The following is a 20,820-nucleotide window of genomic DNA, read 5'->3' on the forward strand; positions in this document are numbered from 1 at the left end:
AACATTTTTATTGAGATTTCCTGCTTACGTTATAGATGTCTTTATTGTCCAATAGTTTTGAAAAGGGAATTATGAATATTTTCTTTACCATTTTGTAGGGCTCTTATTCATATCCTATAAAGAGGCAGCATTCTGTAGTAAGCTGTTGGTTGTAAGTCTGGTTATGTTGCAGAAGATGAATTTTCTGAGTTCTGTTTGGATTTTTTTCTAATTTTTTGCGGGTGTTTTCTTGCATTGGAGATGAGCTTTTTTTGTAATGAAGGTTGAAAAAAGAGGAATGATATTTTTTATTGTGAAATGAATGATTTTACTAAACATATTTCTAAGTAGAAAGTCAGATGGGAGCATTATACTCTTACTGGGAATGCTTAGTGTATTAAAGTGATCCATGACTTCTGTTTGGAACAAATATCTGAGTTTCATGACCCTTTTACTTAACTAGCTGTTAAGAGATTAATAGTCAGGGGAATATTATATGTTATAGTGGGCCTGACTGTAAGATGCATGACTTCTTTTGGAGAGTGACCCATACAAATTCTAGTTAAAGCTAATATGCACTATAATGCTGCTACGGAGTGATACTTCAATTCGGAGGGATTTGTATGGGACAGGAAGAAGCCTTATAGCATTTTTTATCAATTGCTCTGGATCCTAGGAGGTCTAAAATGCTGCTTTTCCTGCCTTATATCTTCCCTTTACTGTTTTAAAATTGAGTAGTGTTTTTTTTTTAATATGCAAGAGAGGGGGTACCTGAAATTAAAGTATGTTGGCTCACTTAATTGTATGCTTTCGAAAACCTGGATATCAGGTTAGCCTAATCTTGCTTTTGTTTCTGATATTCCTACCAGATTGTTACTGTACAAACCTTCTCATTTGAAAAAAAGTTTTTATTTCACTATTTTCTGTGATTGTTTTGTAATAAAAGCCATGATTAGCACTGTGGGATCTTTCATATCCACTGGAACTACCTATAACTCTGGCAGATTATTATGATTCATGATGTTACTACCCAGTCAGTGCTTTTCAGTTGATGTTAGTGGGTATGATGCTTATATCCATGGTGTTTGGTATGGATTCCTTCTTTTTGTGTGTGTAGGGGTTACTTCCAGTGTTATCTGCTGCTTTAGGAGCGTTGTGTGCCTTCCATGGCCATAGTGAATAACATTTTAATAATTTCCAACATTTTACCAGCTTATACAACATCAAGGCAGAATGGAGCTAAAAATATATAAATTTAAGTGACCAGTCATAACAAACACAATAAGCCCATTACATCTATTAAAACTGTTGTGATGAGTTAAGCAATTTTCTTTTCTGGAAACGTATGTCTTACTATATAAACACTGTGAGTAAACCATTCAGACCAAGGCTACTGACATGAACAGTAAATAACAAAAACAAAAAGGGTGATTCTACTCAGAATTTTAGGATAGGTTATTGAAGACGAAAACTCCAATGTCATAGTGAAGCAAAGCACTCATCTCACAAGATAAATGACTGATTGTGATGAAAATGAGACATTTAACAATACATTATAGTTCATAAAGGGCATAAATTTAAAAAACAACTTGCTGCACCATAGTAATCAATAGCTATAATTACCTGCAAATACAGTACCACATTGTACACAAAGTATATTATGAATATTAAGAGTTTGATTCATTATTAACTATCCTTGTCCTAAATGTGACCTCATCTCATACCAGTCTATCTTCTGATTTGGATCCTCTCACTTTATCTTCTTTGTACTGTGTGACTATATATGTGTTCCACCTTTACAAAGCACTCTGGTGGATGGATATAATTATATTTATTTATTTATCTATCTATTGCTTTTGTTTACAGGGGAAGCCCAACTGGCACAAGACCCATTTTCAGAGGAGGCCTGAGGAGAAAGGCTCCAATTTAATAATAACAAAAGTAGAGTTTTATACAATAAAACATGAGAATGATAGAATTATATACATGAACATATTAATATAAGCAGTACTACATTTCCAGTTACAATAGCAATGTAATGGTAGTTAGTTATTTACAATTATTTATAAATACATTCTTTGTTGCATTATGGGAGATAGATGTGGGGAGGCAGTTGCAGACAAGAGAGAGATTGTCCAGGTGAGGAGCATTTACAGGGCCAGATGTTGAGTAGGTGGAATTTTAGCAGTTGCTTAAAGGACTTCAGTGAGGAAATGTGTCGTATTGCTACTGGGATGGAGTTTGAAGTTTTGGTCTCTGATTACAAGACAGTAATGTATTTTGTCGGGGAGGATGGTGGCAAATTTTGCAGCCTCAAAACATTGCTCAACCTTGTTCAGCTGTGTTTGTTGGGTATTTATAAGTATAGGAGCAGCACAGGAGAGGGTAGGTAGAAGGAGGGTGGTGGCGATATGGCATCTAGCACTGTTAGTAAGATAGGAGGGCAGTGGTGATATGGCATCTTGCATTGTTAGTAAGGTAGGAGGGTGGTGGTGATATGACTTCTTGCAGTCTTAGTGAAATAGAAGGATGGTGGCGATATGACATCTTGCAGTGCTAGTAAGACAGGGTTGGGCTCTATACAGACTGCTTAGCTTTTGGTGTGTGTTTTTCACTGTATGTTGTATATAGACATCAAATGTTAGGTTTTCATCTGTATAAACTCCTAAGAGTTAGTTTAGGGGACAAGTTCTATTTTGGTGTTGTTAGAAGAGGTAATATTGAAGAAGGACTTTTTGTTGTGATATGTTTGTTTATAAAGAGTAATAGCTTTGATTTGTTGAGGTTAAGGAATGGATGAGGGATAGTCAGACAGTTTCCTATGGAAGTAATGTTTCTTGGGTCAGATTTTTGTAGAGAATCAATGTTTTTTGTTGAGCAGATGATAGCAGTGTCATTTAAATATTGTATTAAGGTGTTCTTTTTTGTTTGTTTGTTAAAGCAAGCTCATTCATAAAGATGCTAAAGAAGAAAGGCCCCAGTATGGATCCCAGTGGACTCCAAAAGTAATGGGGAGAAAGGTAGATATGATTGTCAGCTATTTTACAGTCAGGAGTCAATTATAAAGGTAGCTGAAGAACAAGGATAGAGAGGGATTCTGAAGACCTAGATTAGAGAGTTTTTGCAGGAGTATAGGGTGGGAGACTGTGAGCTATCAAGGAAGAGGGCAGATACAAGGTTACCTTCACCTTTCTTACTATTGACTGTATTGTTAAAGCTAAGGAGGACAGTTAAGATACTTTGGTGGGGGTAAAAGCCATGCTGTGATGAAGAGTGAAATGTAGTTTGTGTTATATAGTGAAGGTGTTGGGACTGGATGCATTTTTCAAGTATCTTGGACAGATGGGAGAGAATAGCAATAGGTCTATATAATTAGTTAGTTCAGTGGAATGAACACCTTTGTAAATAGGAAGACTGTAGCATTTGTTCCATATTAGAGGTATATGAGATTCTGTGATAGATTGATTTATCAGAATTGATAAAGGATGAGCTATGGTCTCTGCTGTCATTTTTAGACATTCCTCTGGTAGGTTGCCTGGTGCAAGAGATGTGGGTTTTAGTTTGAGTAGCAATTTTTTAATGGTAGAGGTTGAGACTGACTAGAGGGATAGATTATGGGTAGATTTTTAGGTATGCATTTTATATGAGGTATTGTGGTTTGTGTTATTGAGTAGGAAAGACACTGCACTATTGAATTTGTAATTAAATTCTTCTGCACCATTTACAGGATTATTGGATTTTTTTGTGTGGATTGGCAAGGGCTATGAAGCTGATTTATGGAAGACCAAAATAATTTTGGGTTATGGTAATTATTATTTTGGAGGTTAGTTTAATAGGTTATTTTGTCTGATTTTACATGCACAGTGAGTAGTGTTGTCACCACACAGCAAGAGGTTCTCCAGTTCAGTTCTCAGCTGGGGTGCCTTCTGTGTGGAGTCTGCATGTCCTCCCTGTGTTTGCTTGTGTTTTCTCCAGGCTCCAGTTTCCTCCTACATTTCAAAGAAATACAGTAGGTATATGTGCTGGTGTTGGAAAGTAGAAGATTTGTGGAGTGGAAATTAGAAATAAATGATCTTTTTTTATCTATGTGGAAAAGAATGGTGGTACCAATAGTAATATCTGATTTTTAGAAGATTTACTAGTTGCTGATCAGCCATGTAGTGGGTTGTAATTACTATAGTAGGCAAGTAGGTGTGGTTGTATGTTGCTTGGAGGGGGAGAATGTAAGAGAGGAGGTGTAATTGTGGAGGGATGATTGGTTGATGAGTATGTATGCTGAAAGAAGGAAGTGAGGGATTATGATTGGAAAGGAGAGTGAGAGAGGGGTGGAGATAGTGTGTCATAAGTGCAGTTGTAGTGGGGTGGGTGGGAATTGGGGGTAGACTAGAGGAGCATAGTGAGCCTGAGTGAGGTGAAGGAAAAGGAGTGATGCTATACCCAAGTATCCATTGGATGCCTACAGGAATAATCTCCCAAAGTGGAAGATATGAGCAGCTGAGTTCTGTTCTTCTGGCAATTAGTTTATTTTTTTCTACTAATACTTTAGTCAAGTCTTTTCAGGACACAAATGGTGGGAGCAAAGGCACAACCAGGCAAAGTGGTGGAGGAGTGGTGAAGACCACCACAGTTGTGTAGAAACTGTGCATTAAACTTCTGCCGCACAATTTTGTGATTAGACAGCTATCATGACAAAGTTGCCCTACAGCACTGTATCTGTATGAATGCATGACTGGGTTTCCTGCATTATCAGGGTAGGGATCCCAGTTTAAATGTAGGAGAAAATGGGTAATATTTTATCTAATCATGAGCATATGTTTCCAATGTGAAGAAGATGGAGGTCTGAAGATAGCCCCCTCCCGCATTCAGCAGCATTTAAAAACAGACTAATAGTATTACATAGGAACTATAAACTCTACTTAGATGCAACACACATTTGATGCTTATTCTAACTAGCAAGAGACAGCGGTTTTGAAATGCTGACAGTCAGTGGTTTCGTTCTTGGGCTGTGTGGTTGGGACTCAGTTGGCACAGATTTGCATGTAATTTGGTCACCAAGAGGTCACAGGTCTGGAAATAAGACAGAAAAATATATGAAGGACAAGTAGGCACAGGGGAAGGAAGCATTATTTTAGGAAAACAGTAATAAAAGCATTGTCAGAGAAAGTAAGGACAGGTAGAGAAAATAAATACTAACACAGTATTTGCTAAGAATGAATTAGGTTCAAAAACATAAGTATGAGGATGGAGTAGGGCCATTCCTCTGGCCTACTGCATTATGCAGACACACTTAATAGCCATTCCATGTGCAAACACAGAGATGAGACGGAAAAAGAAAATCAAATCACATTGCTTTCTCTACTCTTCAAAAGTCTAACAACTTCTTTACAGAACTTAAGGTGATTAAAATCAATTTTTATCACTTTCTTTTCTCTTAAACTCTTATACTTGCTTACTGAGCAACATGCAATGAAGCAAGTCATTTATGATAAGTGATACCTCACAGGGGGATTACCACAATCAAAAAAGTGGTTTCCACAGGGTGAGGTTCTTCCATTGCACACTTCGGCTGGGTTGACCACTGCGATTTCTCCAAATGTGGAAAGCTCAACTGCATGACTTATGGTAGTAGGGGACTGTGTTCACACAGTCCCCTGAACTTTTCATTTGATTCCATGGTGTACTGGTTAGCAGTCTGGACATTGAATACGGTGATCAGATCATATCTCAGTGAAACTTTCTACACTTCCCTTTGGGGTTGGGGATTGGTATAGTGGTCAAGATGTTTACCTCACAGACACAGGGTATAAGGTTTGATTCTCACCTTTGAGGGAAATTGACTTGGCTTAAAATGGCCCACAAGGGCAGCTAGCCTAATACTCACCTATGAACTTATGAACCTATTTAAGTAACTAGAGCTTGCATGTGCAGTGTACACTTAGCACTCATAAAACACGGTCACAGGATTGGCAAATAGGTTATCTAAGTGTACTGCTTAGATGAGTTCTTCTCTCTCAGAGTTATTGTCAGGTAAGTTGTTACTTTTAGGCAAATAGTATACACCATTTGTATATGCTTTATAGACTGGTCTGGTAATCAAACATTTAATAGGCAGAAGACATATGATGATTTTTTTTCTTAGCCATTTGCACAGTCTTTAGCACAAACTGTAGAGCTGATATCTCCTTTACTTTAAATAAACAAGCCACAGATGCCACAGCACTCAGAAGGAAGTCCGACAGCGAGAAAAAGGAAAAAATATAACTTAAATCATTCACCATACAACGCTGTGGCAATGTCAAATATAAAAGCAAGTAATCTAAACTGTGCTAAAAAAGCACACTCACTGTTCCAGTGTAGCAAAAATAAAACGCCAACAAAACCTTTCCTTTTCAGGACGTAAACTGTGCTAGACCAATCACAGCCACTGTTCCAATGCAAGTAGCAAGATATTGTAGAACGCCAAACAAAACCTTTCCTCTTCAGGAAAACGTCTGTAACAGAAATCCACTACACTGCTCCAACGTCAGGAAATGGCAGTCATCAACTTCAATGAGATAAAAGCAGCTTTATTGACAGAAATAAAGTGTTCAAACTTTACAACTTCTTATGATGATGCAGTCTTATATAGTCAATACTGACCAATCACAACTAGATTCATTACTAAGCCTTAAAGCGCCATTAAAAGGTATATGTACCATATATTCAAACATCTCTTCATATACAGTTAAGTAAACTAATATAATGTACATATAACTTGCAATTTAAAAATTCATTCATTTGAACCTATGTACTAGTGCATAATGTGCTAAACTATAAAAATATAGTTAATATATATTAAAAACATATTAAAAAACATATTAAAAAACATAAATTTATGACTTAAAAAATATATATAAATTAAAAACTGCCAAGAGATACAAACGCATATATGTGCATTTAAAACACTTTTGTCCCAGATGTGCATCAGCATCAAACATGCATGTAGTCCATTTTTATACAAGAAACATAAATAATATTGTATATTAAATAATGTGCATGAAATGTTTAAAAAATTCATCTGGGTCTGCGAACTCTTCTCCCTTTCAATACTGGTTTGATATGTGCTTTATCATTGAGTCCAGGTGGATCATCTGCTTTACATCTGATGATCCACCTTAATTCACATTCTAGGGTCCTATTAATGATGTCGCCTCCTCTATAACTGGGTATTAAATGTTGTATGACAAAGAAAGTAAAAGTGTGTTCAGGGCCCAAAGATTTACAGTGCTTGGCTAGGGCATTGAACTCAGATCCCTTCCTTATGTGATAATTATGTTCCCTGATACGGTCTTTTAGGGGCCTGTTGGTTTTCCCTATATAAAATGAGGGGCAGTTCAAGCACCTAGCTAAGTACACCACGTTCTTACTATTGCAAGTTGTATTGGTATTAAAATAGTAGGTGTAACCTGTAACTGGGTGTATAAAAGTTTCTTCTACATTAATAAAGTTACAATGGTTGCACATACCACAGGGCAAAGTGTTCTTTGATGTTCCTGGCAAGGGTAGCTTGTTTCCTGTCCATCTTGGTTTGCATAATAATTTCTTTAAATTGGGTTTATTTTTAAATGTCATACTGGGTTTAGGTCCTACTATCTTGGCTATGTCATTGTCAGACAACAGTATGTCCCAGCTTTTGTTGAAAATATTTCTTACCTGTTTAGTATCCCTGGTGTACGATATTATAGGTCTAACCCCCATTAACTTGTGATCTGATGTTGTTTCTACAGGTGTATCATTTTCAGAAAAGTAAGGTCTAGCTATGTTAGTACGTAGATTGTTAACTTCCAGTATCACTTTATCAATCATCATTTCATCATATCCCCTCTCTATAAATCTATTCCTAAGACTATCTATTTCTTTATTATATAGTTCGTCTGCAGGGTTATATCTGGAGGCTCTTATGAATTGACTTTTTAATATATTATGAAAAATGTGTATAGGATGCATACTTTCTCTATTCAAAAGTGCATTGCGATGACACAATTTGCGATGAATGGAAGTGTTTAGAAGTCCATTGTCAAGTCTAAACACTTCCACATCCAAATATGTAATCCTATCCCTAGAGAAATTCATGGTGAATTTCAAGAAACCTGTAGATGAATTCATAAAACTCAAGAAACTGTATAACAGATCTGTATCCCCAAACCAAATGAAGAAAAGGTCGTCCACAAATCTGCGGTATAACCCCACAAATTCTTTGAACATAATTGATTTACAAAGGACATTTTCCTCCCAGGCAGCTATAACTAGGTTGGCGTAGCTATTGGCACAAGATGTGCCCATAGCTAAGTATACTTGTTGATCATATGTGAAAACATTGTTTGTCAATACCATTTCAAGATATAAACTAATCAACTCTATTTTATCTGCCTGAAAGTCAGAGTGCTGACGTAGATAATCTTGGATATAGGTTAAGCCTGATTCATTCGGTATCACCGTAAAAAGACTTACTATGTCCATAGTGACTAAAAAATATTGTTTGTCTTCACCTAAATCTTTAGTATATGAATAAAGGTCTAGTAAAAACTGTTTGCTGTCCCTTAGAATATATTCATTTTGATCTACCAATGGCCTTAAGTTGGACTCTACATAAATAGAGACAGGCTCTGTGACCCACCCTTGCCCAGATACAATTGGTCTCATGGGTGGGTCACTACAACACTTGTGTATCTTAGGTAGTCCTTGTATGACTGGAACTACAGGATTCTCAACTTTAAGGTAATGGTACAATTCTTCAGTGATACATGAAGACATAAGTAGATCGTCAAGTGTGTAATATACATCAAACACTTTCTGTCCAACTATCCCTTGATCTATTTTAACATAAAAGTTATCATCATTAAGGAGTTGAATCATTCGTGCATCATAGTCTGTGGTATTCATCACTACGATTGGGCCACCTTTATCAGCCGGTCTGATGGTGAGTGTATCATCCATCTTCAGGCCCTTCAAGGCTTGTCTTTGTTTGTAATTTAAATTATATCTATATTTTTTATGTTGATGTGTATTAAAGTAACTATGTATATCATTCTCCAGCACCCTGCCAAATACATCCAGAACCGGATGTAGTTGAGGGATATAAGTACTGTTGGATTTAAAACATGGACCATGATTGAAATTCTCATTCAAGCCAAAGTCCAGTTTCAATTGTACATTTCTAGTAAATATCCTAGCATCAATTACTAGGTCTGTAATATCATCACCACAAGTAGGTATGAAACTGAGTCCTTTATTCAACACAAACTTTTCATCTTCATTTAGTGTTCTACTAGAGAGATTGACTATCAGTGTGGGTTTCTCTCCCACATTTTCTTCAGTGTAGGTCCATTGTATTCCTCTGTTGACCCTTTCCTTTTGTGTCTGCCCCTGCTTATTGATCGTTGTCTCTCTTTGTATTGCCCTTGTGCTATCGGGAAAGGGACGTTCACTTTCTGTGTAGAATCAACATTGGATCTATTCCCCATCATAACTTTTGGTCTCACTATCATCTCATGGGAATTCCCTGTATTTGTTGCGTCAGATGGTACACCATCCATATCTGCCCTTTGCTCTGGTGATGTTACTGGCCCCTGTGTATTTCTCAGTGTTGAACTGTTGCTTATTGACTCTAATTGTTTAGTTCTCCCTATAGGTTGTTGTCCCTGTGGCCCTTTACCACTATTATCACTAAGTTGTTGTGGTTGGTCTTCAAGTGTAATTATCTCCCTATGGTGGTCTCTATCGGGTTGAGGCTCAATGCTTGATTCTGTTACCCTCATGTTATTATGTGGAACATTTCTAGTTCGGTTAGGTGCCATATAAGGAGTATTTCTGTTCTGCTCCCTAGGCCAAGTAAAGACTTGGTTGTTAGAGAAATCCCTAACATCCCTACTAATCTTGAGTTTTTTCTGTTCTAATAACCGTTTCTCAAACAGACAAACATCATCAATCACTTTTTCCACTCTATTATGCATATGCATATTAATACACTTCTTATTAACATTTTGAAAACAAACATCGACTTGATTTTTCAACAATTCTTCTTCTGGCATATGGTAATCAATTAGCAGTTGCATATAGCTATTACTTAAACCAATATTTAACTGCTGCCATTTATAAAGCAAGTCAGGAAATCTATTCCCTGACGTGGGCATTTTTAATATACGAAGCCCTCGTGGTACTATTTTCTTAGCAAGACATGCTTCAAAGTATTGTCTTTGTACCTGTATTTTCTTAAGTTTGATAAAGGCAACTTCTAAGTCCTGTAAGTCCTCTGTTATGTTCATATAAGAATCCGTGTTCGTATTGTCAGTAGCTTGTAAATGCGGTTGGTAGTCCAAAAGAGCATTTATATCACCAGTTAAACAGGTTTGGAAACGAGACAAAGCTTTACTTGATATATCCTTATCTAGAGTTACTGGCACATATGGAAGCTCCACGTTTAAATCATTGACATCAGCCATATCCTCCTGTTGCTGTGCGAGTAAATATGCGATAAATAAACAAGTCACAGATGCCACAGCACTCAGAAGGAAGTTCGACAGCGTGAAAAAAGAAAAAATATAACTTGAATCATTCACCATACACAATGTCAAATATAAAAGCAAGTAATCTAAACTGTGCTAAGCCAAGCACACTCACTGTTCCAGTGCGAGTAGCAAAAAATAAAACGCCAACAAAACCTTTCCTTTTCAGGACGGCGTCTGTAAACTGTGCTAGACCAATCACAGCCACTGTTCCAATGCAAGTAGCAAGATATTGTAGAGCGCCAAACAAAACCTTTCCTCTTCAGGAAAACGTCTGTAACAGAAATCCACTACACTGCTCCAACGTCAGGAAATGGCAGTCATCAACTTCAATGAGATAAAAGCAGCTTTATTGACAGAAATAAAGTGTTTCAAACTTTTACAACTTCTTATGATGATGCAGTCTTATATAGTCAATACTGACCAATCACAACTAGATTCATTACTAAGCCTTAAAGCGCCATTAAAAGGTATATGTACCATATATTCAAACATCTCTTCATATACAGTTAAGTAAACTAATATAATGTACATATAACTTGCAATTTAAAAAATTCATTCATTTGAACCTATGTACTAGTGCATAATGTGCTAAACTATAAAAATATAGTTAATATATATTAAAAACATATTAAAAAACATATTAAAAAACATAAATTTATGACTTAAAAAATATATATAAATTAAAAACTGCCAAGAGATACAAACGCATATATGTGCATTTAAAACACTTTTGTCCCAGATGTGCATCAGCATCAAACATGCATGTAGTCCATTTTTATACAAGAAACATAAATAATATTGTATATTAAATAATGTGCATGAAATGTTTAAAAAATTCATCTGGGTCTGCGAACTCTTCTCCCTTTCAATACTGGTTTGATATGTGCTTTATCATTGAGTCCAGGTGGATCATCTGCTTTACATCTGATGATCCACCTTAATTCACATTCTAGGGTCCTATTAATGATGTCGCCTCCTCTATAACTGGGTATTAAATGTTGTATGACAAAGAAAGTAAGTGTGTTCAGGGCCCAAAGATTTACAGTGCTTGGCTAGGGCATTGAACTCAGATCCCTTCCTTATGTGATAATTATGTTCCCTGATACGGTCTTTTAGGGGCCTGTTGGTTTTCCCTATATAAAATGAGGGGCAGTTCAAGCACCTAGCTAAGTACACCACGTTCTTACTATTGCAAGTTGTATTGGTATTAAAATAGTAGGTGTAACCTGTAACTGGGTGTATAAAAGTTTCTTCTACATTAATAAAGTTACAATGGTTGCACATACCACAGGGCAAAGTGTTCTTTGATGTTCCTGGCAAGGGTAGCTTGTTTCCTGTCCATCTTGGTTTGCATAATAATTTCTTTAAATTGGGTTTATATTTAAATGTCATACTGGGTTTAGGTCCTACTATCTTGGCTATGTCATTGTCAGACAACAGTATGTCCCAGCTTTTGTTGAAAATATTTCTTACCTGTTTAGTATCCCTGGTGTACGATATTATAGGTCTAACCCCCATTAACTTGTGATCTGATGTTGTTTCTACAGGTGTATCATTTTCAGAAAAGTAAGGTCTAGCTATGTTAGTACGTAGATTGTTAACTTCCAGTATCACTTTATCAATCATCATTTCATCATATCCCTCTCTATAAATCTATTCCTAAGACTATCTATTTCTTTATTATATAGTTCGTCTGCAGGGTTATATCTGGAGGCTCTTATGAATTGACTTTTTAATATATTATGAAAAATGTGTATAGGATGCATACTTTCTCTATTCAAAAGTGCATTGCGATGACACAATTTGCGATGAATGGAAGTGTTTAGAAGTCCATTGTCAAGTCTAAACACTTCCACATCCAAATATGTAATCCTATCCCTAGAGAAATTCATGGTGAATTTCAAGAAACCTGTAGATGAATTCATAAAACTCAAGAAACTGTATAACAGATCTGTATCCCCAAACCAAATGAAGAAAAGGTCGTCCACAAATCTGCGGTCTCCTTTACTTTAGTTTACTGGAATTTTAGAGGTCAACCTTACAGCTATCAATTGAATTCTGCAGTGACTGCTGCTATGTTGTATCAAGTAAAAGTAACGGTGGGATGTATGACTGAGTTGCAGATTGAGCAAGCCTATTTAGTTGTAGGAGGAGGAGTTTACACAGAAATGCATCATGTACAAGACATTTCACCATGAGGTGGCTAGTACAAAGTAAATAATACATTTGGACAATACTGATACAACCATGCTGACTCGTCTTACTCTGCAACAAACCACACTGCTGAGAAGCTGAGTAAATCTTATCCTTACACAGATATTGTGTTGACCCATGCATGAAGCTATGTGGAAAAGAAAAATAAGGAACACTGGGATGACGTGAGCACTAAAATCCATGGACCACCTAACTATACTGTCTGTGAATACTTAATGGAGCGCGACTCATTTGAGTGCCCCTATCTTAAAAAAGATGCTGAAGTCATCAGCAGATGGTAATTGTAATACTGAAAAAGTTGTATATAGGGCCATGTGTAATGACTGCCCTGCATTTTATGTGAGTAAGACTATGAATAAACTGAAAATTAGTATTTTGGGTCATCTTTCTGACATCAGACGTAAATGCCAGAGAAACACCTTATCCAACCACTTATTAGAACACCTCAGATATTCTTTTTTTTAATTTATCATTCTGGACCGTTTGGCGATGGATGAGCTTGATGGGGACATCAATGGTGTGTTGGACAAAAAAGAATTATGCTGGCAGCTGAAATTAAATGCATTCAGAAAACCAGGACTTAACTAATATTGCTCTATTAACAGTGTGTTGAATTTACGTAAGCTGCCACACAATCTGTAAAGGTTTTTTAGGGAATTTTTTACGGAATATTTTTATGTACTATAAATATACTAAATAATAATAAAAATGATGTGCAGAATTTATATAAATATATGTTTAGTTACTTGAACCCCAATTCTTCTTTGATTAGATTTATTGCATCACACCAGAGATTTAAATGGTAAATTCAAAACACAAATTTTTTCCACGCCGCTATTACCAGTACTATTGGTATAATTCCCCCATTTACCATACTGGTTGACACTCATACGCACTCATGTACACACCTGCACACTTTTACACATTACTAGTTTTACGTCATCCACCATTTTCTGTGTTTTTGTGTGTGTGGTTTTTTTCTACTAGTTTTCATTGTATAAACATGTTTTTTTTTTTTTTTTTTGCTGCAAAGCACTGACATTTTTTTCTGAGCTGTTAATAACTTACATTTTTTTATTCACACTAATACACATGGATGGATATTTATTAAATATTATTAGACAGATGTATTTTATATTTATAGTATTTTAGTTTGATCATGTTTATGGTTAGATAGCTATGTGTTTTTTTCTTGATTTTAGTTCTTGTCACAGACCTGATGAGGCTTTATTGCATTAGTTAGCTGAAAGCGATTTTAGTTAAAAGTCTTTTTATGTATATCTTTTTATGTATATGTTATGGTTTTGTTAATACCTGATCTTGGAATGTGGGTTGCAAATAGATAGTTAGTGTTTTCCTTAACTAGGATTTTGTTTGATCTAATCGGTAGTAGTGGGTGGGGGTGGGTACTTGCTGTTCTAAAATACACTTTTACAGCCCTGTTTATATTGTTTGCCATGAATAGGCTGGTTTAAAATTAAACAATACATATATTGTCCACACCTACATCTAAGTATGTAAAAGCTGATATGTTTAACATTGTTAAAATATTTCTGATTTTTGTTACTGAGGATCACTTGTCTGTGATGAATAAAGGCTTGTTGCTTTGGAACACTACCTGAATTTCATGATTTTTGGAAATTATTGTGACTGAGCTCATCAATGAAGTTTTAAGACCACTAGTTTCTCTGTTGTTTATTTTTTCCTCAACACTCATGGTGGTGAGGTTGGAACTAAACAGATTCCTGTGCTCGTTCATTTTATTTTTTAATTTATCATATATAGTAACAATCTTCCCGGCTTTTAAAACATACATTGTGATGAAATGTCTATAGCAATTTAAGATAAAGAACATACCTCTCCTGTGATTTACAACTGGATGGGTTGTAATAACTGATATCCCCATACCTAGGAGAGGAATTCTTGGTCCACTATGTCCCACCCAAGCGTTCATAGGAAGCCTGCAGAAACAATCTCCCAAGGGGAAAAGTGTGACTACTTGAGTTGTGTTCTTCTTGTGAATTAGTTATTTTTGTTTTTTACCAAATAAATATTTGCTGGCTATTAGTGGTCTCTGTTTCATCACACATGCAGTTGTATTCCAAATGGGAAAAAGTGGTACAAGATGCTATATGAAAGGTGGGAAAGACTTTTTAGTAAGAAAGTCTAAAAAAGTTTGAAGGGTCTCATTCTTAGTCCTGAGAGTTAGTGAGTATAAACAGAAGATATGAGAGAGGCTATTGATGATGCAGTAGGGACAAGAGTAGAGAAATAAAGACTAGAGTGGAAAACATGAAGAGATTAAGAAGGGTTATAACAGAAGTTAAAATGGGGATGAAGAAGAAAATAAAGAGTGTAGATCTGTTCTGAATTGCTACAGAATGAGAGAAATATAATACAATAAAATAGCTACAGTTTTTTTACCAAGCAGATCCACGATCAGCATATCATTACAGACATAAGCAGCAACACTTCTGTTCACAACAGAATAAGGTCCCCCTCTTTTAGATACTATTGCAATGCTTTTGCAATGAATATGTGATGTCTGACCTCTACTGTTTCTAGTTACTACGAACTATTGTAATGCTTTTGCAATGAATATGTGATGTCTGACCTCTACTGTTTCCAGTTACTATGAGATTCATTTCCTCTGGGACAATTTAATGTAGATGCCAATGTCTGCAATTTCACTGCCTATTTAAGGATGGAAACCAGTTGCAGCAGCTTGAGATGGTTTTCTTCATCCAGCATATTATGAGCACTGCCACTATAGTCTCACTGCTCTGTAGTTACAGGTATCAAACAGAACCACTAAGGAACAAAGTCCTGCCACAATAAATGTCATTCTTTTTGGCATGTGCTCATTAATTTGTTTGTGAAACTTCTAAACACCTCAACAGAAGCAACAAAAATTAAACAGGTACATCTCTTTAAGTACAAAACAATAAATGAGTTTTCAGTTGACATGGTAATATGTTTATTTATTGGTTTACTATTTGCAGATGTAAGAGCTGCATTCTTATTGCAATGAGGTACATCAGGGATGCACTCACTTTTAAGTTAAATGGTTATTCCCCCATAAATGCAAATATCTGCATGTTTTGGATTAATTCAGGTGATTTCCTCTGCTTGCACAAGCATGACCACTTGTTGTTCATAGTGTTCTAGGTAAAAATGTGCAGTTCAGACCTGGAGAACAAAGCATTCTTTTTATCTGGGTCAGTCACAAAGTGCCCCCTCGTATTCCTCCTGTTGTTGAGCTGGATGAGTATAGGAACTTACCTAATGGTACTAGCACTTTCTAATCTGCTATGCTTGACCAGTTTCTCCTAGACTGCAATGCACATGACCAGGATTTGTTGGTCACTAAGTATAATACTTCAAGGATGGTCACTCTTGATCTTTTACCCCTGTAACTGTATAACTTGCTCCTATTGCTGTGAGGGAGCCATGGTGTATGACAGGATGAAGAAAGGCACAAAAGCAGAGGTGTGCCTGCCTTCTAGAAGGTAAGTTGACAATGGACCTGCATTACTGCAGGTAGCAGTCAAAGATCTCTTGCAGCTCTTCAGGTAATCCTTTGAGTGAGTAATCAACCCTCTGTGCTCTTCTATGTTGACAGAAGTCATAAAAGGGCTTTTCATCATGTAATTGAGAACTGGCTGTTCTATTCTTTGCAGATATAAAAACACTCATTTAGGTGAGAGTTACTATTAGTGGTGCTCATTGGGCTTACTTTTGCCCAAAATAGAGATTTTCCAGACTGGACATGGAGCAAGGTGCCGAGATCATGCAGTTGTTTCCAAGTTTATGCCCCTTAATTTGTGGGCTACAGATAGATCTAAGTAGGCTTTTTATGCCCTTCTTGGACCTCCTGTGCCCTTTAAATTTCAGAATTGTCCAATCCTCTCTGAGTGTGTGAACTTGCATCTATTTTAAAGGAGGCTTTGTTACACTCATTCAGGAAATCCACTCTAGATCTAGGTATTCTTGAGAGTTACCACCTCATCCATAACTTTTCTTTCACTGAGAAGGCTATTAACAGAGTGGCACATATGCAGTTTGGTAGTGATTTTTTTAACTATCTCTTGGGCTGTGGGATCTACTTCACTCTAGATTCTGACCATACCACAACACACTGGAGGAGGCCAAAACTGAGTGGTTAATGACTTTTAAGTGACAGGAGATCAGAGGAGTTATTCTGTTCTGGACTACTTGATATGCCTGCTACATTTCACATTAATAACTATCTAGCTATTTTGGAGTGCTTAAAGACCTATTGTGGGATCTCTGTTATAATTCTTGATTGGTTTATCTCCTACCCCTCAGGACTAATTCTTCCTCTGGGTATCTTTTCAGTTGTACCTTTCCACAGGGTTCCATCTGGGGTTCCAATACTTTTTACCATGTGTATATTTCTACTTGGTGATTTCATTCAGTAGAAATATTTAAACTATTAGAGCTATGCTGATAACACCCAGCTGTACCTCTGCTTTCCATAAGAATATATGGACTGATCTAATCCAGTCTAAGGACTGTTTGGAGAATAGTTTCTTGGATGTTAGTTAGCCTCAGACCTAGCCATTCCAAGACTGTTGCCATTGCCACTCATGTCACTTTAAGTCCCCTCCCAACTCATGTACTTATCTCCTCCCTGCATTTTTCATTGGGGTTTATAAGGCTGGAGTTTATGTCCAAGGTCAGTAATCTCAGAATGATCTTCAGTGATTGACTGGTGTTTCAGGACCAGGTCAAGTGTTGTGCAGTATTGTTGGCACCATTTGAGGAATAGCATCCATATTAGCAAGTGTAATCCGTCAAAGAACTTACCAATTGTTTTGCAAATCCTGTTTTTTTTTCATCAGAACTATTGTAATGCCCGGGGCTTTCAAATGCTGTGCTCAGGTTGGCGCAAGAGCAAAACCTTGAAATGACTTCTTAGAGGTGCTTCCAGGTATAACAATAGTAGGCCCACTCTTGTGTCTCTAGTGTATCGGCCTGTTTATTAATAAGTCACTTTTAATGTTTTTGTGATGATGTTTAAAGTCCTACATGACCACAGTACTGCTGTCTGTTTAGAAGTACTTTTGATATGCTACCAGGATTAATGAACACTTCACTCAGCTGTCTTAAGACTGTTGACTATCTTAGTTATGGGCCTGAAACCTTTAGATCTGAATCTTTTTCTTATAACCCTTGGAATTTGCAATGATAGCAGCTTCGCTTTTGCATTTCTGTAAACAAGCTGAATGCAGCCACTTTTCCTTCTGTCTGGACATTTAACCTAATATATACCACCCTGTATCTTTCCTTTTCTTGTCTCTCCTCTGTACTATTCTTCTTTGAATTTATCTCGTAGAAAATTTACTACCTACATGATTTGCAAATATTGTACATACTGCAGATTGTGTTTGTTGTAATGTTACTTTATATTCCTGTTTGCATGTTTTGCTGTGTAAAACGGTTAATGTTTTACTTGTGATGTTACTTTGTATTCCTGTTTGTATGTTCTACTGTGTAAAATGGTTAACTTTTGTTTTTGTTTCCTCCAGTCTGAGACAGAAATTGGTCACTGTTCATCAGAATCCTTCCCCAGTTAACAAATTTAAGTAATTTAAATAAATGCCTCAAGATGTAACTCTTTCAAAGACCTTACTGAGTCTCTTTTAAATTATTGTACACTTACGTAATCACATACCATCCATTTGGTTATTGCTTATCTATTTGTCCTAGTTTAGTATTATAATGTGCACTGAAAAATACAGTTTTGAATGACTAATTTGATTACCTTTGTAATGCACATCTTCCAAAGAGCACAATATAATGATGCTATTGTGAAAAATGTACTTGTCCTTCCTACCACACTGTATTACTTTATCCTGCACTACAGAATCAGAATGTAGCAAACATTTGGTCACAGTGCACAGTGAAGCACAATTATGCATAGCATGTTGTGTTATAGCATATTGTGTTTGTCTGCCAATGGTCATTCAAATGAGCATATAATAGACATGCCAGATATTCTCAATTAGTTCCTTTGTATGAAAAGACCTGAATAGTACATATTGATATACACTGCATTTTAGGAGGTACTGGAAACCAGCTTGCATGGATACATTGCAATTTCTTCATTTCAGCAATGCACTTGTAGTTCTTGTATAACTTGCTGAAAATTCAACATTTCACAAACATAATTGATTACAAAATCAGTTTGCTACAGGAAGGGGGTGCTACATTTTATACCAGTGCAATTACAAAAATGTATCCTTAACCCAAAGGTCAACACATCTAAAGTAAAGATATGCAATTGTTTTGGGGTTCAAGAGGAAAAAATCCCATTATATCACTTCAGTTATTGATCTTTTATTGTAGCAGCCATGTTTTAGGGTACCATAAAATCTGCTTGCTGAAAGAAATGCTCATTCAGCAGGTTGACCAAAACCCATGAACAGGTTACACAACTGTGCAGTCTGAGTATAACTTTGGGGTAGTTGGTACCTCCATATGTGTAATTTAATAATTTGTCATATAGCTCATCCACACTTGTATTCAGGTTTTGCAGTCATTCTGATTTTCAGAAATGATTTAAAATAGTTTTCTTTAAAAAAATAAAAGAAGTATTGGTTTGTGTGGCATTTAGTGACAGTAAAAGCATTCTTTAAAAATACATATTTTCTTTCATCTTATATTTGAGTGAAATTGTATATGCAGTACTAAAAGTTAAAACACAGATACAAAGTAACAGAACATGAACTAGAAAACAGTTGTTTTTTAATAAATTGAAGGATATCCTTGAAACTGACTAAAAACATAAAATAATACAAAGACCTAGCTACAAAGACATAGCAGCAATATACCTTCAGTTAGTGACATAGCTATGGAATGGATCTCTAGATTGTGTTAGAAATAGGGGGAGTTTAACTTCATTTAACAGCAAAGTGAATAAATACATGAAAAAATATGTACTGCAGAGGCTCCAAACAACAGTTCCAACAAAAAAGCAACTTCAGGAAGCACTCAGAAGCTGAAAGAAACATTTGATTTTAACATTTTTGTTTTAATAAGTACAAAACTTCTTCAGATAAAACAGTGAAAAATAGCTGGCCTAATTTTTATTTATGGATGTATGCTAGTATGTTGTGTTTTGTATCAACCAATTACAGTGTTTTCCTTTTACATCTCCAATATAAGACTGGTCTATTCTTTCTGGAATATTTGAACTTATAGGGTATTACTGCAGGCTATTTCTGTTGCATATAGGACTTCACCTTGCATAAGTAAATGCATTGTAGTTGGTATTTTAAACCTGCTTGACTTGTTTATGTTTGCCTACTGTATTTGCTTTCTTTTCACTTTAAGAAAAGGATCACAGAACTGAAAGGAGAGCCCATGATGTTTTTATAGATGTTTCAACCGTATTATACTACACATTTTTAAGAATTCATAAATGATACCACAAGTACACCTCAGGGTGACTTTCTGAATTAATAGACAGCCCTACCACAATGCTTTTGCTGTCTATTCATTTAGAAAGGTTACTCAAGGTGTGCAGTATGTGTAATCGTTTAGTAACCTTTATGAATTCCTCCTATTGCCATTATAAATGAATAGCATTATGCAGTTTCTTTTGTAAGTATCTTGCAATCTTCTATCAGAAATGCAGCATAAGGCATGGCATGTTTCTTTTTAAATACCCTTTTCATTAGTTTTCCATGTAGAACATTTTATATTGAATCTGTATTGTGCATAGTAACCACCACCTACTAACTAATCACGAGAAGAACACTAATGTTCCGCTAACCTCACCATACCATCTAAATGGACAGAAACCAGCCCCATCTTCTGCCCCCACACAGTCCTTCTTTAAACCCATCCCAGGCTCCCTTGAATCACCAAGCAAATTTTAACTGTAACTAATTGGCATAATTTTCTAATGTCATCTATCACTTTCTGTTGTTTGTGTTTTGTTGCATATTATTATTGCAAATAGTTAAAAATGCATCTCTATATTTTGGGAAACTTTATTCAGTGTATATTTCACAGTTGCAGATGAGAAGTCCATTTGTTAAGTCAGACAAAG

General features: G+C 36.0%; 1 non-coding gene across 1 annotated transcript; it reads left to right on the forward strand.

The window, feature by feature from the left end:
• The first annotated feature begins 5,471 nt into the window (after positions 1-5,471).
• LOC122812401 lies at positions 5,472-5,633 on the forward strand. Its single transcript, XR_006366413.1, has one exon. It is a non-coding gene; the product is annotated as a U1 spliceosomal RNA (small nuclear RNA).
• The last annotated feature ends 15,187 nt before the right edge of the window (positions 5,634-20,820 follow it).

The sequence above is a fragment of the Protopterus annectens genome, chromosome 9.part0, assembly GCF_019279795.1.
Source record: "Protopterus annectens isolate FY-2018-M chromosome 9.part0, PAN1.0, whole genome shotgun sequence".
Lineage (NCBI taxonomy): Eukaryota > Metazoa > Chordata > Ceratodontiformes > Protopteridae > Protopterus > Protopterus annectens.